This window comes from Lissotriton vulgaris, chromosome 8 (genome assembly GCF_964263255.1).
Source record: "Lissotriton vulgaris chromosome 8, aLisVul1.2, whole genome shotgun sequence".
Lineage (NCBI taxonomy): Eukaryota > Metazoa > Chordata > Amphibia > Caudata > Salamandridae > Lissotriton > Lissotriton vulgaris.
Window position 1 is genome coordinate 1,559,465,662 of NC_141696.1, and position 21,456 is coordinate 1,559,487,117.

Consider the following 21,456-nt stretch of genomic DNA (forward strand, 5'->3'; position numbering starts at 1 on the left):
ACTTGGACCCGAATGCCTCAACACGTGACTTTCCTTCTACACCCCCTCCCGCCAACTACGCTCTTCCAACCAAGCCCTCGCTGCTGTTCCACGCATCTACAAAACCACCATGGTAGGAAGATCCTTCTCCTACCGAGCGGCTAAAACCTGGAACTCCCTTACCATTCACCTCCGCCTTACTCAAAACCACCTAGCCTTCAGAAAGCAACTTAAAACCTGGATATTCGACAAGTAATTCCCCACCCCTCCTCAAGCGCCTTGAGACCCTCTGGGTATGTAGTGCGCTATATAAATTACTTGACTTGACTTGGAACCTCTTGCTAACTAATTAAACTCCATGAACGTTCCCTTCCACATGTATGCGGACGACATGCAACTCTATTTGAAAATCTCATCCTTGGATAACATCATCTCCCTCTAACGGCTACTCAAAACTGGTTAACGGAGAACCATCTCCTGCTTAACACTTACAAAACAGAATTCCTGCTCATCTCCCCCAAACCACATCCCCAAGATAGACCTCTGGCGGAGTCACCTCACTGCTTTAATCGCACTCCTCTTATCATAGACTCAGCCAAATCCCTCGGAGTCACCATGGACAAGCGCTTTAATATGAAAAATCATATCAGCAATTTATGTAGAGGAGCAAACCATTTGTTGAGGTCACTCAGAAATATAAAACGTTTCCTTCCACTAAAGGATTTCAAGCAGGTAGTCCAAGCGCTTGTCTTGCCGAGGCTTGACTACGGCAGCGCTACCCTCTGTGGCCTTCCCAAATACGCCCTAGCTCCACTAAGTTCAACTCTGAACGCAGCGGCTAGACTGGTCACAGGCACCAAAAGATATGATCATATATCCCCAGTCCTAAAATCTCTCAATTGGCTACCCTACGAAGCTCAAATGTAGTTAAAGATTGCTGTTCTGGCTTACAAAGCCCATCACCTCAATACTCCCACGTACCTTGGGCAAAAACTTGAACTATCCTGTTGTTCCAGAGCTTCAAGAAGTGCCACTACCTTCCTCCTGAAACCACTTATTCGAAAAAGAAAAAAAAAAAAAAAAGAGAAGAACTGGTCACCGAGCCTTCTCCGGCGCTGCACCAAAGATTTAGAACTCTCTTCCACCGGAAGTACGCAGAATCTCTTCAACGAAGGTTTTCAAATTGGAAGCTAAACGATTTCTTATGAACAAATTCTTACCCAAAGAGGGATACTCCCACCTGCTCGGATGTTGATGCTGCATTTATGTTATTCCTCTCAGTCATGTTAGTAAAGTGCTCTGTTATCCTTTGGGATCTTGTTTGTGCTACATAAAACTTTATAAATAAAAATAAACAATTTCAACCGACATGAGTGGCCTCTCTGTCAACCTTTACATCCATTACTTTCAGCACTGGCCTAGGTGGTAAACCCAGCTCTCCTGCGGCCCAGCTTCAGCACCAAGGCCAGCCAGGACAACTTTGGACCCAGGACTCTCAGGCAAGGTAAAATTGAACTGACTGCTGTAGCTTGGTCCTGGGACCCTTATCACCTTACCCCTCCGCGGGTTCCACTGTAACTAAACCTGCCAGTGACAGTCATGGCACCTGGGCAACAAAAAACTGGAAACAACATCAAGTGTCAAATACCTAGGTGACATTTCAACGGTGGTGGTAGCCATAAAGATCATGTAGACCCCCAGTAGCAGCTGATCTGGCCCCAATAGTTACATTTTGTAAACAAACTGATTTATAGAATGAATGGTCCACAGGTTTTGGCATTGTGTGAGTGATAAACTCCAAATTAAAAACCAACTCTAATGCATGGGGCCTTCATCTTTAGAAATCGATTAGAGGTGTGCCTAGATGGTGCCCAGGGCTGGTGCTATCGCTCAGGGTACCCGCTGCCCATCTGTGCACCTTCAGTGTGTCTGCACCTGGAATTTAACCTGCCTAGACAAAGTGTAATATTTAATATTTAATAGTAATACTTCCAGGACCGACAGGTCCCGGGAAAGTTTTGTTTTTAAAATCTGGAGCCCTCATCATGAGACTACGTTTTGTTCCACTTTCTGTCTTCACACAAGTACACAGACCTTGCACAAAATCTTACCTTTCCCGGTTACCAATGAGACATTTCTTCCCAGGCGAAAATGCGGAGCTCTTCATGGGTTAAAATTCGGAGCCTTCCATAGGCGAAAATGCGGAGCTCCTCACGGGTTAAAATGCAGAGCCTTCCATAGGCGAAAATGCGGAGCTCTCCGAGGTGAAAATGCGGAGCTCTTCACGGGCTGAAAGGCGGAGTCTGCGTTGTAACTGGACACGGACGGCCTGAGGTCGCCTTCTTCTCCCGAATCTCCAGCACAGACACGAGGAGCAGGAGCGGGTCTCTCTCCCCGCCGCCCCCTCCCTCGGAACGGGCCCTCCGTGCACAGAGGTGGCCGGGGCAGCTGATAAGAGGCTTCTCCGGTACCGCGCATGCGCAACCTGGAGCGTCGGCACGGAAGCGGGACTTCCGGTCTTTCCGCGTGCCGCAAGTCTGAAGGGGATATTTAGAGCCATGCGCGCACAAACAAGACAGGGGGCGGACCTCTTTGCGCATGCTCATACACGCTTGAAGAACCCCACGTGGAAACAAGACACTGCTCCCGTGCGCATGCGCAGACTGAAGTACCGGGCGCGGCAGCTTTGCGCCCTCCGTGAGCGGCTCGTGCTCGGTCTCCGGCTTCGGAACCGGGGGCCAGGTCCACGGAGATCCGACTTTATTTATTTATCTGTTTATTTATTCGCAAATTTACAAAGCCCGGTCATGTCCGCAAGGCATCAGAGCGCTTTACAACTAGCAGGATTTTTTTTTTTGGGGTAAAATATTTTTATTGACATTTGCATGACAACAACACTTTTCCAAAACAGGCCTATTGCAGCAATTTAGTGGTCTTGGTTTCAGTCGATCACCATACATGATCAATTAACATGGGCTGTTGTCATTGCTTGGCTTAACTCCGACCCTTATCCACAAATTTCATGTCATTATCACTTTTTCGACCATTGGTAACAATAACTATAAACATACCAGGGATTTAATTGGGATGGAAAAAACTGGGGGGTCTCTGATAGGGGGGTGTCCATTGTAATTAAGAGCGTGGCTTAAAAACACCTAAGCTAAAAATCTCTGCTTAGCATATTGTGCTGCCCGACTTGTATTTTGCTGTTTCTGTCATTACATCCTGATATACAATACAACAAGTAACATCATACCAGAGGCGCGACTAGAGCCACATTTCGGGGGGGAGGGGGCTGAACCTTTAATCAGTAGGCAGAGTGGGGCTGCAGGGGCTCTTAGAAGGGGTGAAACAACTGCAAGGCCTAATTAACATTCAAATGGTCTTTTAAAGACCTGTTGAACGTTCGGGTGCGGCTCTGTGTGTGCCCGGGATTTGTCTCATCCCGGGCTGCCACACACGACGGGGGGGCTGAAGCCCGGTGAGTTCAATGGGTGTTGCGCACCTGCATCATACCTACAACAAGTCAGGACTATTGGCTTTGTCGATGGTTGTCAGTTGCACGAGATAAATAAGCAGCAACTATGGCTTGTATATATTATTGAAAAAGCTTCCACTTAAAGCCCAGGTGACCCCACAACAATGTTACTGCTCCTGAGTTTCAAAAAGGGAAGGGAAATCCAGAGATAAAATGACTCTTTAAAGGATTCCCCTTCCCCCACAACGCTCACCTGGCATGACGTCATGCTGTAACTTCTCGACTAGTGAGAAGTGTGTGAGCATGCGCACATTGATGTGCCTGCTCTCACTGCAGTCCAGGAAAAAACAGACCCTTGTGCCAGGGCACAAAACAGAGCCCAATACAGACCCCCTTTAAAAAACTGCTGGTGTTCAGCACCGGTGAGAAATTCACAATTTATCCTGAGCTAAAATATAAACAATAAGTACAGTCATATACAACATTTAGAAATTCTTTGTTTCTTCTTTTATTCACAATGTGTAATCTTCCAGGACACAGTGGGCCCGATTCACAGACCTAACTTAAGACAAAATCCTAATCGTACTACTTTTGGTATTCACAGAAGTTAGGATTTTGTCTTAAGTTTGTCTTAAGACAGACCTAAGACAGACTTAAGTTAGGATTTTGTCTTAAGTCTGTCTTAAGACAACCTTAAGACAAAATCCTAACTTCTGTGAATACCAAAAGTAGTAAGTTTAGGATTTTCTCTTAAGTTAGTTCTGTGAATCGGGCCCTCTCTAGCCAACACGTGTTTCGTCTATTGTGGATCTTGCCACAGACTTCTTCAGGGCTATGGATAAAGTTACAATTATGTTAACCTCTCAAAGAATCTGACCAAGCGACGTAGTTGTATCTCATTTGAAGACCGAATCATATTCGAGTAAGATTCCAATATTTAAGACCCGTTATTGTTCACTCTTCTCCAATATCATGGAATTTACAGAAAGTAACCTTTGGCCGAGTACGGACCAACCGCGTATGCACGAGAAACTGGCGAGATCCGGCCCACTTAAAGCCCTGAAACGTACCCTTACAACAAGTAGGATACATTGATTACAGCGGACTGCAGTTACAGGGCCCGATTCACAGAACTAACTTAAGACAAAATCCTAAACTTACTACCATTTTGGTGTTCACAGAAGGCAATTACTCATTTCGGTATTCACAGAAGTCATTTAGGATTCTCCTAAACTAAGAAAAATCCTAACTTTAAGACTTTCGGTATTTACAGAAAGCATTTAGGAGTCCTAAAGTTAGGAATCCTAACTTTAGCCTTAGGAGAACTAGCCAGACTCCTGGGCATCCTCTCAGCCTCCATCAAAGCTATTTTCCAGGGCCCTTTACATTATCGGGCCCTCCAAAGGGCGAAGGGCGGAACCCTTCGATCTGGCCTATGGTACAGACACAAAATTTATGTAGACATGAACGCCAAGACAGAACTAACCTGGTGTTTAGAAAACCTGGACGCTTGGAATGGGAAAGCCATTTTTAGCAACACCCCGGAATTTGTCCTGGAAGTGCATTTTTCAAAGTTCCATGTTACACACACATGCCCTTGGGGTATGTGTGAGCAAATTTCAGGGGTGCATCAGGGTGTCCTTTTGGCACCCTTGGAATTGCATGCACAATTTGTGAGTACCTATTTGGTACTCGCAAATTGCGCATGCAATTCCCATTGATACCTATGGGCCCCATAGGAATGAATGGGAAGCTATTCCTTAATTGCGAATCGCAATTTGCAATTCACAATTAAGGAATATGTAGGAATCACAATTTTTTTAGCGATTCCTACATGCATAAGGAATTGTGATTCCTAAATAGTGATTTCTATAAAAAATCGCTGTTAAGGGTCGCAATTCCTTATGTTGATGCATTTGCCCCCAAATCCCAAGACCTCTCCAACCTAGCAAAAGAACTATGGATGTTCTGCCTGGAACACAAAATATCATTAAGAGCAGAATACCTTCCAGGAAAAATTAATGTTTGTGCGGACTGGAATTCCAGCTCCCTAGTAGACCACACCGACTGGAAACTGAATGTGAACGTCTTCAGAAGACTAGAACGGCTATGGGGACCCTTAGAAGTATAACTCTTCAGCAAGCAGACTGACATCTCAATGACAGAATTATTTCAGCTGGAGGCCATACCCGGATGCTCGGGCGGTGAATCCCTTTCGTCAACCTTGGCAAGGGAGTTGGGGATATGCCTTTCCCCCCTTTGCAATGATCCAGCGGGCTCTGCAGAAGTTAAAAAAGGAACAATGCTGATTAGTCCTAATAACACCCTTCTGGCCGTCCCAACCATGGTTTCCGACAACCTTGGAATTAGCTTAGGAAATCCCCTTTCTTCTCCCAGCCTCACAAGACCTCCTAAGAGACATAGAAGGTTTGGAACATCCCCTACTCAAGAGCAGGACTTTACACCTTCTTGCCTGGAAAGTGTCAGGCGAGCCCATGAAATAACTAACCTTTCGGCAGGGGCTTAAACTCTCCTCTAAGAATCTTGGGCCCCTGGTACACACTACAGAGACAACAGCATCTGGAAAATATGGGTTTGTTGGTGCACGGAAAGGAAACTGGATTCTGTGGAGGCCCCTATCGTACATGTTGCAAATTTCCTTGTAGAATAATTCGAAAGAGGCCTTACCTATAGATCAATTAACTGCTATAGGTCAGCAAAATGCATGTGCTTGAAATGTTTTCTAGGCTATTGCATGTGTGCAATCGAAATGATTAATATCAATTTCTAAAATTGATATAAAGTGCATAAGTATATAAATATAACACTTTGTGGCAACTTAAAAAGAACAAATCAAATTTACATATTTAGACTGACGAAGTTGGTCTTGTGTCATTATCCTTCTTTTAATGTCCGATGTATTTATAGTATGCACAGGAATGAGATCAGCCAATGCGTTTCGCCCAGAAAAGGGCTTCTTCAGGGCTGTAATGGCATACAATTATAAGCATACATCAGTATGTTTCCGACAAAGGATCATACAAAGATATTACACAGGTAATAAATACTTGTATTAACCCCTTCCCTGCTGGCCCGTTTCCGCCGCTGTGCGGTAAACAAAAGAACAGGGGCGGGCCATGACGAACCCCAGCCGTCATCAGCACACGAGCACCGTAGTGCATGACGGCTGGGGTTCGTCATCAGCATGGAAGGGGTTAAGAGAGGGAGCTTCATTTGTGATCATAGAGAGAGAGAGAAAAGGAAAAAAGAAAGGATAGTGGTAACTTTTAAAATGCTAATGCATACGAGTCTAAAAAGTGCTCATATGGTGAAAGAAAAAGCGAAATTGCCAGAGAAGAGAGGGGTGCTTGACCCAATGCAAGTGCCCTAGCGGCTCGCACAGGAGCACGTGGGTGAGAAAAAGGTTCAGTACACAAACTGGAGCGTGAATGGGATCAACATACATGTCAAAGACTAGTGAAACACAACTGTGCTATTTCTTAAGTTGAATGGTGAGCACCTAAAAAAAAGTGAAGGTGAACCACACACATCTAAAAGAGGAGTGCTCATGGATACCATGAAAGATACAGTGACACATGGGTGTCCCTTAAATTGGCAATAATAACCCATGCAGCGTGCAGCTATACCTAACTAATAACGCTAGAGTGGCTTACCAAATACTGTAAACAAGAAAAAGAATAATTCTTTGAGGGTTTTCCAAGATATGCGTAGATAGTCGAATCTGAAAGATATATCAATTAAGAAATATATTCAAGTAAAAGGCAGTCAGGATGTCTTATGTAACTCTAGAAGATACAAGACATACCTGGTCCAAAAGTAAGAATATCCCGTGTTGGGGAGAAAGTCTTGAGGGAAGCAAAAAGACCTACAATTAAACGGGGGATATGTCAATATAAAGGCGGATGCACTGGTGAGATCAGACATGACGATCTGCTCATTTGTCTAAATCAAAAATCCGCAGCGGAGACATTAGTTTAAGTAACTTTTATGACTGGCGGAACGGGCAACTAGCTCTATGAATGGCAGACCGAAAAAAGGTAACGTGCAAAGAACATGTCTACCAGGTGAAGAGGCCACAAAGAAAATTGTAGGTACCAGCATCAAGTATGATAGATTTAAATGCTGCCTGTTTTTAAAAGGTATAATGATCGGAAAACCTAGAAAACGAGTTACGGGTGCTAATAAAATTGGTACAAAAAAGAGAAATGTTGGCAAGTAACCGTGACTAAAAGGCAAAAGGAAGCAACTGTCTCTTCTCAAAAGCAAATTTACCCCAGGACTAACATGAACTGGGCTATGTTTATTATTTATAGTACAGAGATCATGACCCCCTTTAGAACGGACCTCTGTTTGTAGAGATGAAGTACAGAGATCGTTGCTCCTATTTCTTTCGTGGATGGCCATCTATGCCGGAGCACAACTAAAAAACATGGCACAGGTAAATAGTATAGCTCGGACTAGTGGTGGTTAACCCTGAGCTGAAAATACAAGAGTTAAATGAACTAATCAACCAACTAATTGTGACAAGCGCCTTGAGACCTTACAGTGATAAGCTGCGCTATATAAAAACCTTTCACATGACATGACATTGTGCGTTTACCTAGAGCGGCATTCGGTTTCATGACGATATACAGAAAAAACGAGTAAAACTAGAGAAATGCAGCGAAAGTACGGACATCATATCTGGCGGCCAGGGAAGCACGCCCGTAAATTCCTGTGAATCACGGTGTGAGGGTCTTTGGAATGGAGCCGTGTCCGGTATACGTCGGGCTGCCAGGGTATCTGGTGCGACGTACAACTGGAGGCTGGAAAAATGTGCTTGATATGCCGGCGAGTTTAGCGAGACTCAGAAGTTCTTGGGTTTACTTCCGGGTTGCCTGCTGCTGTTGTGGATGGAGAACGCTGGGTTTCTGCACACAGCTTGGCAATGTCCAAAGATTGCTGAATTTTGGAATTAAATCATTAGTATGCTTAATGAGGTCACAGGGCTCACACTAACGCCATACCAGTTGCTCGCATTATTGGGGTATACTAAAGAGTTTAAAAAAGATGTTAGATGCTGTTAGCAATGGGGTTGCTGTTCTCTAAAAGTAGAATAGCAATATGTTCAGCTAAGGGCCCAGCGCCCAAAATACTGCATTGGTCCAGAGAGATGTATATATCCGGAATTTCTAATGAGTTATTACCTCCTCAGAGTCGCTGAAAACTTTCTGGGGGCTATATCAACAATATTGGGTGGGCAAGGAAACCAGGGAGGCGGAAGGAACGGACACTGGTTAAGTTCTGATAATTGCCTAACTGCTTTCTATCTTGATATTGAGGCTCAGGAGACGTGGGGGGTGGGATGGGATGTCTTACATGTAAGTGCTGTAGGTGCATATATTTTCTATGTATTCTGTATGTATATCATTGACTGACTGTGCAGATTGTTGTATTTATACTATTTCATATTCTGCGCCGTATCAACACGACTAATGGTCATTATTGCTGTATACTGTCATGTATTAATGTTATGCTGTAAAAGCTTTCAATAAAACTAAAAATAAATAAAAAGAAACAAGCAGAAAAGACAGAAACTGAGGGCCAGAAACAAGCAGAAAAGACAAAAAGAGTACAAGAAACCTGTACGGAAGGCATGTAATAATGTAATGTAATATGCTGTTTTGTAGCGCGCTCAATTACTACCGGAGTATCCTGGTGCAGAAGACCGCTGGGGAACCCGTCCTGGCTTTCCCTGTGAGATGGTCCCTTTCTGGGTATCTCCAAGGTGAAACCAGGCATCCCCGGCGTCTGTGGGGGGCCGTTGTAGAGATGAGGCAAGCTTAATGCCCAGAGTTGCCGAGTGTGATCCCTGGTTACAGTAGGCACCGAGGTGAGAATTATCAAGTACAATGACGCTGGTCCACGACCCTGCCGCGTCGGGGATTGAACCCTGGTCCCGGACCGTTCTCTGCTTCCGGGTCTGCCGCCTCTAACCAGTGAGCCACACCACTCCACAAAGAGAATAAACAGAAGGCAAGAAACGAGCAGAGAAGGCACAAACAGAGAGCAAGAAACAAGCACAAAAGGTAAAAAGATGGCAAGGAACGATCAAAAAAGCAAAACAGAGGGCAAGAAACTAGCAGAAAAGGCAAGAAGAGGGCAGGATAGCAGCAGAGAAGGCAAAAGGGAAAGAAATGAGCAGAGAAGGTAGACACAGAGGGCAGCAAGTGACAAAGCAGCAAGACTGCGGGCAAGCTGTACAAAAGACCTATCGCAGGGAGATTTGGCACGAGGATCAGCTCAACTGGGTCGTGCTGCAGCATCCATTAAGTAGATCCTGGGGGGGGAGGGGCGCTAGGTGGTGGGAGGAGAGAAACGGCAGGAAGAGGGCAAGAAACGAGCTGAAAAAAGCAAAACAGAGGGCAAGAAACAAGCAGAAAAATAAAACTGCAAGCAAGAAATTAGCACAAAAGGCAAGAAATGGCCAGAAACAAGCAGAAAAGATAGAAACTGAGGGCAAGAAACCAGCAGAAAAGACAAAAAAAAGGGTAGAAACAAGCAGAAAAGGCAAAAAGAGGGCAGGAAATGGGCAGAAAAAACAAAACTGAGGGAAAACTAGCAGAAAAGGCAAAAAGAGGGCAAGAAAGGAGCAGAGAAGGCACAGATGGCAAGAATCGAGCAGAGAAGGCAGGCACAGAAGGCAGCAAGGGACAAAGCAGCAAGAGGGTAGCGGACTGTGGGCTAGCGGCGGGCAAGCTAGACAGAAGACCTGTCGCAGGGGAAACTGGCACTAGGATTTTCTCAATGGCGTCGGGCTGGGCATCCATTAAGTTAGAAAAAAGCAAAACAGAGGGCAAGAAATGCACTCCAAAGGCAATCAAGCATTTACAATGCAACAGTCTCGCCTTTGCAAAAGATAGAGCTATTGGCATTGTAAATGACAAAATTGTTATTCATGTGTTGGTTTTGATAAATGGCATTGTCATTTACAATGCCAATAGCTTACTCTCTTGCAAATGCGAGACCTATTGCATTTGCAGAGCCACACACACACACAGAGCCACACACACACGCAGAGCCACAGGTCTGTCTTTCAGCTTCAGATTTATTTCGTCCGAGGAAGCGACCATGCCATCCAGGCCCTTCACGCCTAATGGACAACGACCATATGCCCAACCAGCCATATCATGTTTAAATCCAGCACAGTTACGGTAAAGACAAACCAAAGGCAGATATACTGGAATTCTACTACACTCATTAAAGTTGCCATTCTATTAAATACAAAGCAGTTTCTTCAAGCAATCTATTCTCCCAACCTTATAACAAATTTTGAGACGATAATCGAGACATTAAAACAAACGCTCCAACACAAAATGCAACAAGCTGCACCAGCTAGACCCAAAAATAAAACTATTAGGCCATCCACAAGCGCAAAAAGCTTAAATAAATTAATAAGAACGCAGTTCCTGGATCCCTCTATATCTAGACAAGCAGAAATTAACAAATTAAAGAACCAACGTAAGCGGGAAAAACAACGGCAAAAAAATATAACACAAGACAAAAATTGGGTCGACCTGCGAATAGCAGCAAAACAGTACAACCAACGTACTTATTGGTCATTAATCACCAAAGAAATAGGCACAAAAAAAGCCTTGCAAGCCATCCCAGTCCCTCCTAAAGATTGGGAGATATATTTGACTAATTTGTACAAATTAAACATTAACCATGTAGGCCTATAACTCCCATAAAGAACTGCGAAGGAATCACCTCATCCCTTGGAACTGTGTCCTCCTTTTCTGTAGAAATGCACATAAGGAAGACAAGAACATCAGGAGCCACCGGCCCCGACCAAATACCTATTAAGGTTCTTCAGACTGACCCAAAGGGTTGGAGTAAGATGCTATCTCCCCTCTTCAATTTCATCTTAAATACAGGGAATTTGCCGAAATCCTGGAAGGGTAGTATCGTCATAGCGATACATAAAAAGGGACCGAGACAACAGCCTGGCAACTATCGTCAGATACCACTATTGGATGCTACGGGAAAGATTTTTACTGCAGAGGTACTTGATCAACTAAAAAAATGGGCCTTTACGCAGGGACTGATTCCGCTCTATCAAGCTGGCTTTAGGCCAAAACACTCAGTCATAGACAATATCGCGATGTTACAAACTATCCTCGATAAATATGTGGTAATTAAATCCCAGCCTGTGTATGCAGCATTCATTGACTTTACCACTGCATTCGACCGAGTGGATAGAGAGACCCTATGGAAGAAACTAAAGAAATTAGGAATCCCTGAGCAGTTATTACAAATTATAATTGCACTGCATACAGACACCTGGTGCCAAGTACAAATGGGGAGAGAAAAGGGCCTGACTAACCCGATTCCAACTCCCAACGGACTCAAGCAAGGGTGCCTCCTTGCCCCGTTGTTGTTTTCCTTATATCTCTATGATTTGCCTCAGCATCTACAGCAAGAACTAAACTTTCCACCAAAGGTCGCCGCCCAAAAAGTTCACACCTTACTTTATGCGGACGATATTATAGTGATGGACCTAACCCCCTTTGGGCTACAAATAATCTGGATGCCCTGTTTAAGTACACTAAGGAAAACTTTCTTTTACCTAATTTAGCCAAAACAAAAATAGTTTCTTTCTCAGGCAAGAAAAAAAGTAGTAAATATTGTTGGAGACTTGGGGATGAAAAAATTGAAGAAGTTGAGGAGTATACCTATCTGGGAAGGATCTTTATTAAGTCATTAAAAAATAACCCACAATTCTTAAACTTGTCAAGAAAGTCTGAGGTGCATGCAGGAGCTCTGCTAAGGTTATATGCTGCCTCGGGAAATAGACATTTTTCCTCCCTACTTAAAGTATACAGTGTGAAGATCCCTGCAGTTTTATTGTATGCCCTGGAATACATTCCTATAAAACAGTGGACATTTCTGGATCTAAAAGAAGGAAAAATATTGAGGAAAATGCTAAAAGTAGCGCAGTGTATACCGGTACAAGCACTTCGACTTGAACTATCGCTTACGAGCTCTTACTCTCGAGGCATCGCAAACGTCATCCGGTGGGCATACAACCTGCTTCATGCAAAGGAAGGCACACTCCGCTTCCTGCTTAAAACAGAGACTTTCGATAACGATTCTACGAAGCACGTATTTTACAAAAATATGTCTTTCGCCCTCAAACTGTTGAACATTAGTACTGATCTATTGCTGACCTGGACACCGCCTCAATTGAAACTCTTCTTAAAATGCTATACCCCAAGACTAAGTTTTGAACTTGACTCGTCGCATTGCGCCAAATTAATCTCTTATAAAACCTTTGCTGAATCAATAACATTTAAGAAAATCCAGAACTACATAGATTTCAATCTTACTCACGGCGCTAGGAGATTAATAATCCTGCTCCGGTTGGGTATTCTACCCACCCAATCTTTAACATCAAAATGGCATCTAAGTGAGTCACCAATATGTAGCCTATGTAATGGCGGAGAGCAGGACCTAGAGCATCTACTGTTCGTATGTCCCAACCCAAAAGTAGTAGCGGCGAGAGCAAAACATCTATCTCCTATATATCTCAGATGCAGTATTTCCACTGTCAAGGAACTGATTACTGTTTGCAAAACTCCCCCTAATGAACTAGTTTGTCACAAATTTTATAAATTTTTAAAACCTTTTTTATCTTTGTATTAACATGAGAACTTTTAAAAACTGTAAGAATTGAATTTTATACATATCTTTTGTGGTCCTCAGTGGAGTACCAAACCAAATAAAATAAACTTGAATTAGGTCACATAGCCACACACACACACAGAGCCACACACACACACAGAGCCACACACACACACACAGAGCCACACACACACACACAGAGCCACACACACACACACAAAGCCACACACAGCCACACACACACACAGAGCCACACACACACACAGATGGCACAGGGTGAGCAGGAAACAAGACGTGATGTAGAAAATGAAAGCGGTGTGGGGGCGGGGAGAGACGGCACCAAATGTGACTTGAACAGCATTTGAGCTTATAAATTACTCCATCTGGCAACATTTAAAGTGCAGAAAATGTGGCAAAGTGTGGACCGGAGGGAGCAAAAATACCACCCTGCTTTACACTCAACTGAAGCTGAGCATGTCAGGTTTCTACTGCACATACGAAAACTCAAGCATACTACTTTCACAACATCCAGTCGTGTGTGCGGGGAGGGCACACATTTACAGAACATACACAACTTGTAGAGAAAAAGACAAAGAAATTTGTTCTGAAATGACCAGTATTAGAAAACATGCACACAAGACGCTGTGATAACTATGCAAACTTTTGTTTGTGAACAGTGCCCCCTCCTACCCCACATGTAGACAGTGTGCAATGATGAGGGGCAGACTGCATATGCGACAGCTGCGTGCTAAGCTGTGACGCAAGCTGGCTCACGCACACGACGCCCACTCGAGGTTCAGGGTATTGAATTTAGGAAGCAGTGATCTAGGGCGCAGATGCACAAGTTACTTACCTTTGGTAACGATATATCTGTAAGAAACAGTAGTTAGTATTAGATTCCTTACCTTAGAATATACCCAGGCGACAGACTGGATCCGGAAACTTTCGCGTAGCAGTACCCTTTGCTCATCGGTAGGTGTTGTCTGCGACTCCACGTCCGTCATCGGCGTCGTTGGCGCCGGGATGACGTCGCCGGAGTACTTCGACGCCGCCCTTGCGTGCTGACGTCAGTTCTTATATATAGCTTTTCCACGCCAGACACGCAGAGCCATGATAAAAACTAACAATGGTGCCATGAAACTAGTGCCCTGAAAGGGGATGACCTTAACCCTAGATATCGGTTCGCAGAACGGCGAGGCTTGGTAGGGCGGTAAGGAATCTAATACTAACTACTGAAGGTACCAAAGGTAAGTAACTTGTGCATCTGAAAGAAACAGGTTAGTATTAGATGTCTTACCTTAGAATAGGTACCCCAGCAATACCCACCCTGGTGGTGGGTCTGCGAACCAATGATCACACCAGAAAGTCCCGGAGAACGGAACAGCCAAAGAAGCCATCTCTTCGGACTTGGCTGTCAAGGCAGTAATGTCTTGCGAACGTGTGCAGCGAGGCCCACGTAGCTGCCTGGCAGATGTCCTGCAAGGGGACTCCCCGACCCAGGGCAGTAGTAGCCGCCGTGGCCACACTACTCGGCACCTGCCCTCGGCACCTGCCCACACTACTCGGCACCTGCCCTCGGCACCTGCCCACACTGCTCTGCACCTGCCCACACTGCTCGGCACCTGCCCACACTGCTCGGCACCTGCCCTCGGCACCTGCCCACACTGCTCTGCACCTGCCCACACTGCTCTGCACCTGCCCACACTACTCGGCACCTGCCCACACTGCTCTGCACCTGCGCTCGGCACCTGCCCACACTGCTCTGCACCTGCGCTCTGCACCTGCCCACACTGCTCTGCACCTGCGCTCTGCACCTGCCCACACTGCTCTGCGCCTGCCCACACTGCTCTGCGCCTGCCCACACTGCTCTGCGCCTGCCCACACTGCTCGGCACCTGCCCACACTGCTCGGCACCTGCCCACACTGCTCGGCACCTGCCCACACTGCTCGGCACCTGCCCACACTGCTCGGCACCTGCCCTCGGCACCTGCCCACACTACTCTGCACCTGCCCACACTGCTCTGCACCTGCCCTCTGCACCTGCCCACACTGCTCTGCACCTGCCCTCTGCACCTGCCCACACTGCTCTGCACCTGCCCTCTGCACCTGCCCACACTGCTCTGCACCTGCCCTCTGCACCTGCCCACACTGCTCTGCACCTGCCCACACTGCTCTGCACCTGCCCACACTGCTCTGCACCTGCCCACACTGCTCTGCACCTGCCCACACTGCTCGGCACCTGCCCACACTGCTCGGCACCTGCCCACACTGATCGGCACCTGCCCACACTGCTCGGCACCTGCCCTCGGCACCTGCCCACACTACTCTGCACCTGCCCACACTGCTCTGCACCTGCCCTCTGCACCTGCCCACACTGCTCTGCACCTGCCCTCTGCACCTGCCCACACTGCTCTGCACCTGCCCTCTGCACCTGCCCACACTGCTCTGCACCTGCCCTCTGCACCTGCCCACACTGCTCTGCACCTGCCCACACTGCTCTGCACCTGCCCACACTGCTCTGCACCTGCCCACACTGCTCGGCACCTGCCCACACTGATCGGCACCTGCCCACACTGATCGGCACCTGCCCACACTGATCGGCACCTGCACTCACAACTCTGCACTCACAACTCTGCACTCACAACTCTGCACTCACAACTCTGCACTCACAACTCTGCACTCACAACTCTGCACTCACAACTCTGCACTCACAACTCTGCACTCACAACTCTGCACTCACAACTCTGCACTCACAACTCTGCACTCACAACTCTGCACCTGCCTGTCTCCCTTGGGAGGCATTTTAACAACAATAGGTCTCGCTGCTGAGACCTAAAAAGGAAGAACAAGCTGAAATAAAATACTGGATGTGCAAGAAAGGAGGGAAGACGGAAAGAAGATAGGGATTTAAGGAAGAATTGAAGGACTCAAGGAAGGAGATATGCAAGGAAGGAGTGAGGCAATGGGGTAAAAAAAGCAAGGAAAAAAGGAGGGTAAAGAATCACAAGGAGGTAGAAAAGAAGGGGGCACACATGAAGGATGAAAGGGACAGAATCAGTTAAAGGAGTAAAGTCAAAGATGATAGAAGAAGGTAGCAAGCGAAATATGGACTGAAGAAAGGATACAAATAGGGAGAGGAAATTATGCCAGGAAGAGTGAGGGAAGGAAGGAGGGAATGTAGAAAGAAAATGGGAATTAAAAGGATGAAAGAAGGAGAATGGAAGGAAGAACATAAGGCATAGGTGGAGGGAAAGAAGGGAGATGGAAGGAAAGAAAGTTGGAAACATTAAAAGAGAAAGAAATGAGTGGGAGAAAAGGAAGGAGGGAGGGGAAAGTTTGTCTTCTGTAGTAGGCTCGGTGCATTACATCCAGATATGCCTGCAATTAGTCAGTTTTATGAGTGTCTGGGTGTCCTTCACAAACAACTCACGTAAAGCAAAAGAGGGAGTTTGTGGCGCGGTGACACACTCAAAGAAAGGACCTTGGCATGTTCTAGCATGAATGCATCTTTTCTATTACGTCTTTGATTGACAGCATCGACAAGAGCTGTCCCCTTTCATCAGCTTTTAAATAAACGGGGTGTATGCATCTGCTCTTTTGTGCCTGCCCCGGAGGGCGCTTTTGCAGGAAACTGCAGGCCGAGCACGCAGGGAGAGTGCCTATAAAAGCGCCTCCCTCCACAGCAGAAAACGAGCACTGGTAAGTTGGGGCCACCGGCTGCACTCCTGCCTCCACGTGCCTCAAAGCAGGACTACAACAGGAGCAGAGGAGAGACGGGCTCCTCCAGTGGAGTAAATCACAGCCTGCTGGCGCGGGAAGGCGAGCCTCCGCAGTGCTGCTGACAGCCCGAGCTCGGAGGCATGGCGTTCTTCAAGCAGCCTGGGTTCGGATCAAGACCATGAAGGTGCTGCTGCCTCTCGGCACAAGTGAATAATTCTGTATTCAACTATCACTGCTAGAGCCGTGTCATCTCAAAGGTGGCGGCAAGCAGTGCTAACACGTGCCCTGTTAACTGGCAGTTCAAGGTGCTGGTCATAATTGAATACTATGCGATTGTCAGTGTATTATTGTTCACCAAGTCTTTCTTCAAATACATTTGTTTGAACAGCGGGTGCAGGACATGGAATGCGCGTGGCCGTGCGACGGCGGACAGGAGGGGGTTCTGTTGTGTGGACGCGGGCGGGGCGAGGGGGTTAGTATAATGCATGAACGCCGGAAAGATCAACGTAGGAGAAAGGAGATGATGGGAAAGACACGGTGCAAAAGGTGAAGGGTGAGCTAAAACGAGACTGCTAAAAAAGAAAAGCAACAAAAACGGGCGCGAAACAGCGTGGTGGGCGCGCACGAGACGCAGCGTGAGCGTGCACATCAGCTGAAGATCGCCGGGAGAAGACACCGAGTCTGCCTGCTGCCGTGACTGCCCCACTGCGGAGGGAAAGAGCCCGGTGAGTGGGGGTGGGGGTAAAGGGGGGGGGGGGGGGAAGAGAGGGAGAGGGTGTGTGTGTGTGTGTGTGTGTGTGTGTGTGTTTTTGCGTTTGCGCGTCTGTCTCTGTATGTGTGCTGCCTTCGGCCGGCCTGCTAAGCGCGTCCACAAAGCCTGGTCGGCTCGTGCACCGCTCTGTGTCCCTTGAGGAGCAACTCGGCTGCAATAGGTCTCGAAGCCGAGACCTAAAAAGTAAAGCAACAGAGGTCTACATGGCAGTGAAAGGCGCCACATTCTTGAAGTCCAAAACTTAATAAGGAAAAACTAATGATAACTATCAAATGCTCTGCTCTCTCTCTATTAGCTTGCCGTTTGACTCAGCTGCTCAGAATATTAGGATGTGCATGGCTACCGGCTGAAACCCAGACTTAAATGAAGGACTAGGGAAATAGACGCCTGCCTTCACAAGCATCATCAGGTAGCAAATGTGACGGCCATATTTCAGCAACATTGATTGTTCAGTAGAGCTTTCGCCCATGCTCTATGTGCGCCGTACAGTGTGTTTTGTTTATGATTTTACATGTTGGCGCACATAGCATATATGTAATGTAATGTAATGTAATGATGTCTTGTAAAGCGCCTGAATCACCCCACATGGGGTATTTCCGCGCTGTAGACCGCTGGGGAACCCGTCCTGGCTTTCCGTGTGAGATGGTCCCTACTGGGTATCTCCAAGGTGAAACCAGGCATCCCCGGCGTATGTGGGGGGCCGTTGTGGAGATGAGGCAAGCTAATGCCCAGAGTTGCCGAGTGTGATCCCTGGTTAGAGTAGGCACCGAGGCGAGAATTATCGAGTCTGCTGACCCTGGTCCACGACCCTGCCGCGTCGGGAATTGAACCCTGGTCCCGGGCCGTCCTCTGCTTCCGGGTCTGCCGCCTCTAACCAGTGAGCCACACCACTCCACTGCCGACACAGTTATGATTCAGCCAGACGCTGGTTCTTGTTGCTAGGGCGAAGCTTTCAGGGAAGCAGGGCAGTGATCACAAGGGACTGTGGGGCAAGATAGGCATTAAGTGCCTCCAGGAGCACAGAGAACAGTATACATGGAGCCCGGACGGACGGGCTCTGCAAAGGCAGCATTCTAAGGGGAGGGGCGGGATAGCAGGACTGATAGGAGTCTCCCGTTCCTCACCACAGCTGCACGGCTGTCTGCGCTTTAAATAATAACAAAGTATTCACTGGCGCCATGGTGAGCTCGTTATGAGGTTTATATCTTTACTGTAATGGCATTAAGTTGCCTTTTGTTTCGGAAGTGACGTTTTCACAAAACTGTCAGAGCAGTGGAGGTGGGTACAAATGTACACGGAGGATGCAGTTTTTTGATTTATCTTGAGCGAGAAACGTTTATATTGTAATTATAGCGCACAACAAAATTGACACGTCCGCTATTGTTAAAGGAGTAGTGCAGAGTTGCTATGTGCATGCTGTACAAATTTCCGGAGTGTAAACCTGCCAAACAAGAATTTTCCTTGTAATTTAGAACAAAACAAGCAGCGGAAAGTAATCATTAAAACAAAAAGAGTTCTCCCACACAAAAGCTTAATAAGGAAAGCGCAGGGAAACTGTACTTTACCAGTGCGCCTAAGCATTCAACGGAAGTGACGTAGAGGGGAAGCCAACGAATTGGGCGGCAGTAAAGAAGAGTGACAATCGAGTGAGCCAATGGTCAATAGCAGGTGGGAGAAATGTAGTATTATTGATGACAAGAGGGTTTGCAGACAGCGGATGCACGCTGAAGCTCGACCTAACAACATCCTGGAACTAAAGAATCAGTGGCCATCGGCCCTCCAAGGGATCGCCCAAAAGTCAATGGTCCAGTGCTTTGTAGGAAACATTCCTGTAGTCCAGGGTTTCATATGGCCACTGTTTTCATTGGACGTCGAAGTCACATCTTGCTGACCTTACCGCTATCAAAGCTTGTTGGTTACCAGTTCGGTTCCCACCCCACTTAGTTGACGCTGCAACAAGATAACCACACAACACTTATCATATTTACACATTTAATTATCATCATGAATTATCCAACTGACTTCTCTAAAAATGCGGCAAAAAATTACAAACACTGCATACTCAAAGCTAGACCGGAAATTCTATTCTCAGACCCCTACTTCTACACCAACAAAGGTACCCTGATGAATGACCACATCTTCTATACCAGAAAACGGGCATGCTGGCTATCAATGCTCTACTCCTTGCTCCGAATAACAGGATCCAAGAAAACCCCACATGGCCTCAAACTAACATCTCCCTTGTCCTCCCTCAAAGCTATCACCCTGTACAATAATGGTATCATCCTAATCTAAGCTTCTAATAGTAACCTAGCAAAGATGGCCAATTTTTACCCCACTCTTAAATATGCTTTATAAGGCAACTTCTCAGACTCCTACTCAACGTCTACTTCTCCGCTGGGCTTAACTAGTACTCCACCCTTAACAGTTGCGAGTACCCCACTCTCCCCTAACCCCTCATCTCTTATAGCTGATCCTAGGACCGCCTTGTCCCTGGTGGAATTATGTCAACCAACTAGAGCTCCCTCTCAGGTGGCTGGCGGATCTATGGGCTCAATCTCATCACCGTCGGTCAGTCCGTCACAGGGTTTCTCTCAAGCTGAGAGGTTCCCTCAAGACATACAGTTTCCTCGATTACTTGATGAGGCCCCATCCCTATAACCTTGCCACAGACTATGCCACATTCTAGACACCGAGCCCCCACACAGGCCTCAACTGACTTACACAGATGCTCCCCATCACGGATAGTTTCTCCCTCACACCCCCCACCCCTAGAACCACACTAAGACCTGGCTGCGCGCCTTGACGAGATTTCTAGTCAGTTGCTCCTTCTCACTTCTGTGCTACACAACCTGAAATCCCTCTCAAATGATTTTTTTCCAGTGATCAGTTCTCTCTTCACCTCTTTGAATTGGCCCAGATCGTCCACCAGGGATTGAGACCACACGGATCAGCTGCTAGCCCCTGCCTTTTCTAAATCCTTTCCCCTACCCAATGCCTCCGCCAGCCCAAGAGGATCTAGGACACTCCCGGCGTCCACTGATCGCCTGGACAGTCACAATTCTATTTCTTCCTGTTCCAAATCTACCATGGTCCAGCCGAGACAAATACATTCCATCCTTTCCAACACAAACAGAGAACCTCCTCGCAATCCTAGAGGCAGCAACTCAGACAACCTCACCCGTGTGATCTCCCAGACCCCTTCCTCCCCCCCCTTATTCACTAAGACTTAAAGGTGTACTAAATTGTAGATCAGCCAGTAAACACGCCTCCGATATCTCGACCTCATCAAACACAATGAGTTAGACATTATCATCCTCACCAAAACTTGGTTAAATCCCGCTCCCACCCCTAACTTAGACCTCCTAGTACCCCCCCACACTCATGACATAATTAGTCTAGACAGAGTTCTGAAGTTGGGCGGTGGCCTAGCTTGTATCCACAGGAACACACTATTGATTTCTCTCTTGTTGTCCTGTGCACCTTCCTCCAGTGAATACCTGTGTCTCAGTATCTCTAGTATGAACCTATCAGTTTGCTAACTTCATATCTTTTACCACCTTCCGGGTGACAATCTCCCCTTCATTGAAAGCCTAATGGAAATCACTACTAGTAATGTCGACTCAGCGGTGGCCCAAATCTTCCTTGGTGATTTCAACCTTCACTGGTCTAACCCCAATGACTCCGCTGTATCCTGCTTGAAATCATTCTTAATTAATCAAGATCTGACTCAGCACTGCAATCAACCAACTCACACTAAAGGAGAAAGTCTAGACCTCATCATCTCCACAGAGCAGACCATCACCCTAGATTCCATTACCCC

The 21,456-nt window shown here is 46.7% G+C and overlaps 1 protein-coding gene across 46 annotated transcripts in view; it reads right to left on the reverse strand.

Moving 5' to 3' along the window:
• The window catches only part of LOC147700405 (uncharacterized), a 700,768-nt gene that overhangs the window by 672,357 nt on the left and 6,955 nt on the right, over window positions 1–21,456 (reverse strand). For 43 of the 46 annotated variants that reach the window (XM_086935783.1, XM_086935804.1, XM_086935776.1 and 40 more), the window contains exon 1: window positions 2,091–2,547. The exons of the other annotated variants lie outside the window; for them this stretch is intronic. The gene's annotated coding sequence lies outside the window, so the exon portion shown is untranslated. Of the gene's footprint in view, window positions 1–2,090; window positions 2,548–21,456 lie in introns of those variants that run through there. 46 annotated transcript variants of the gene reach the window in all.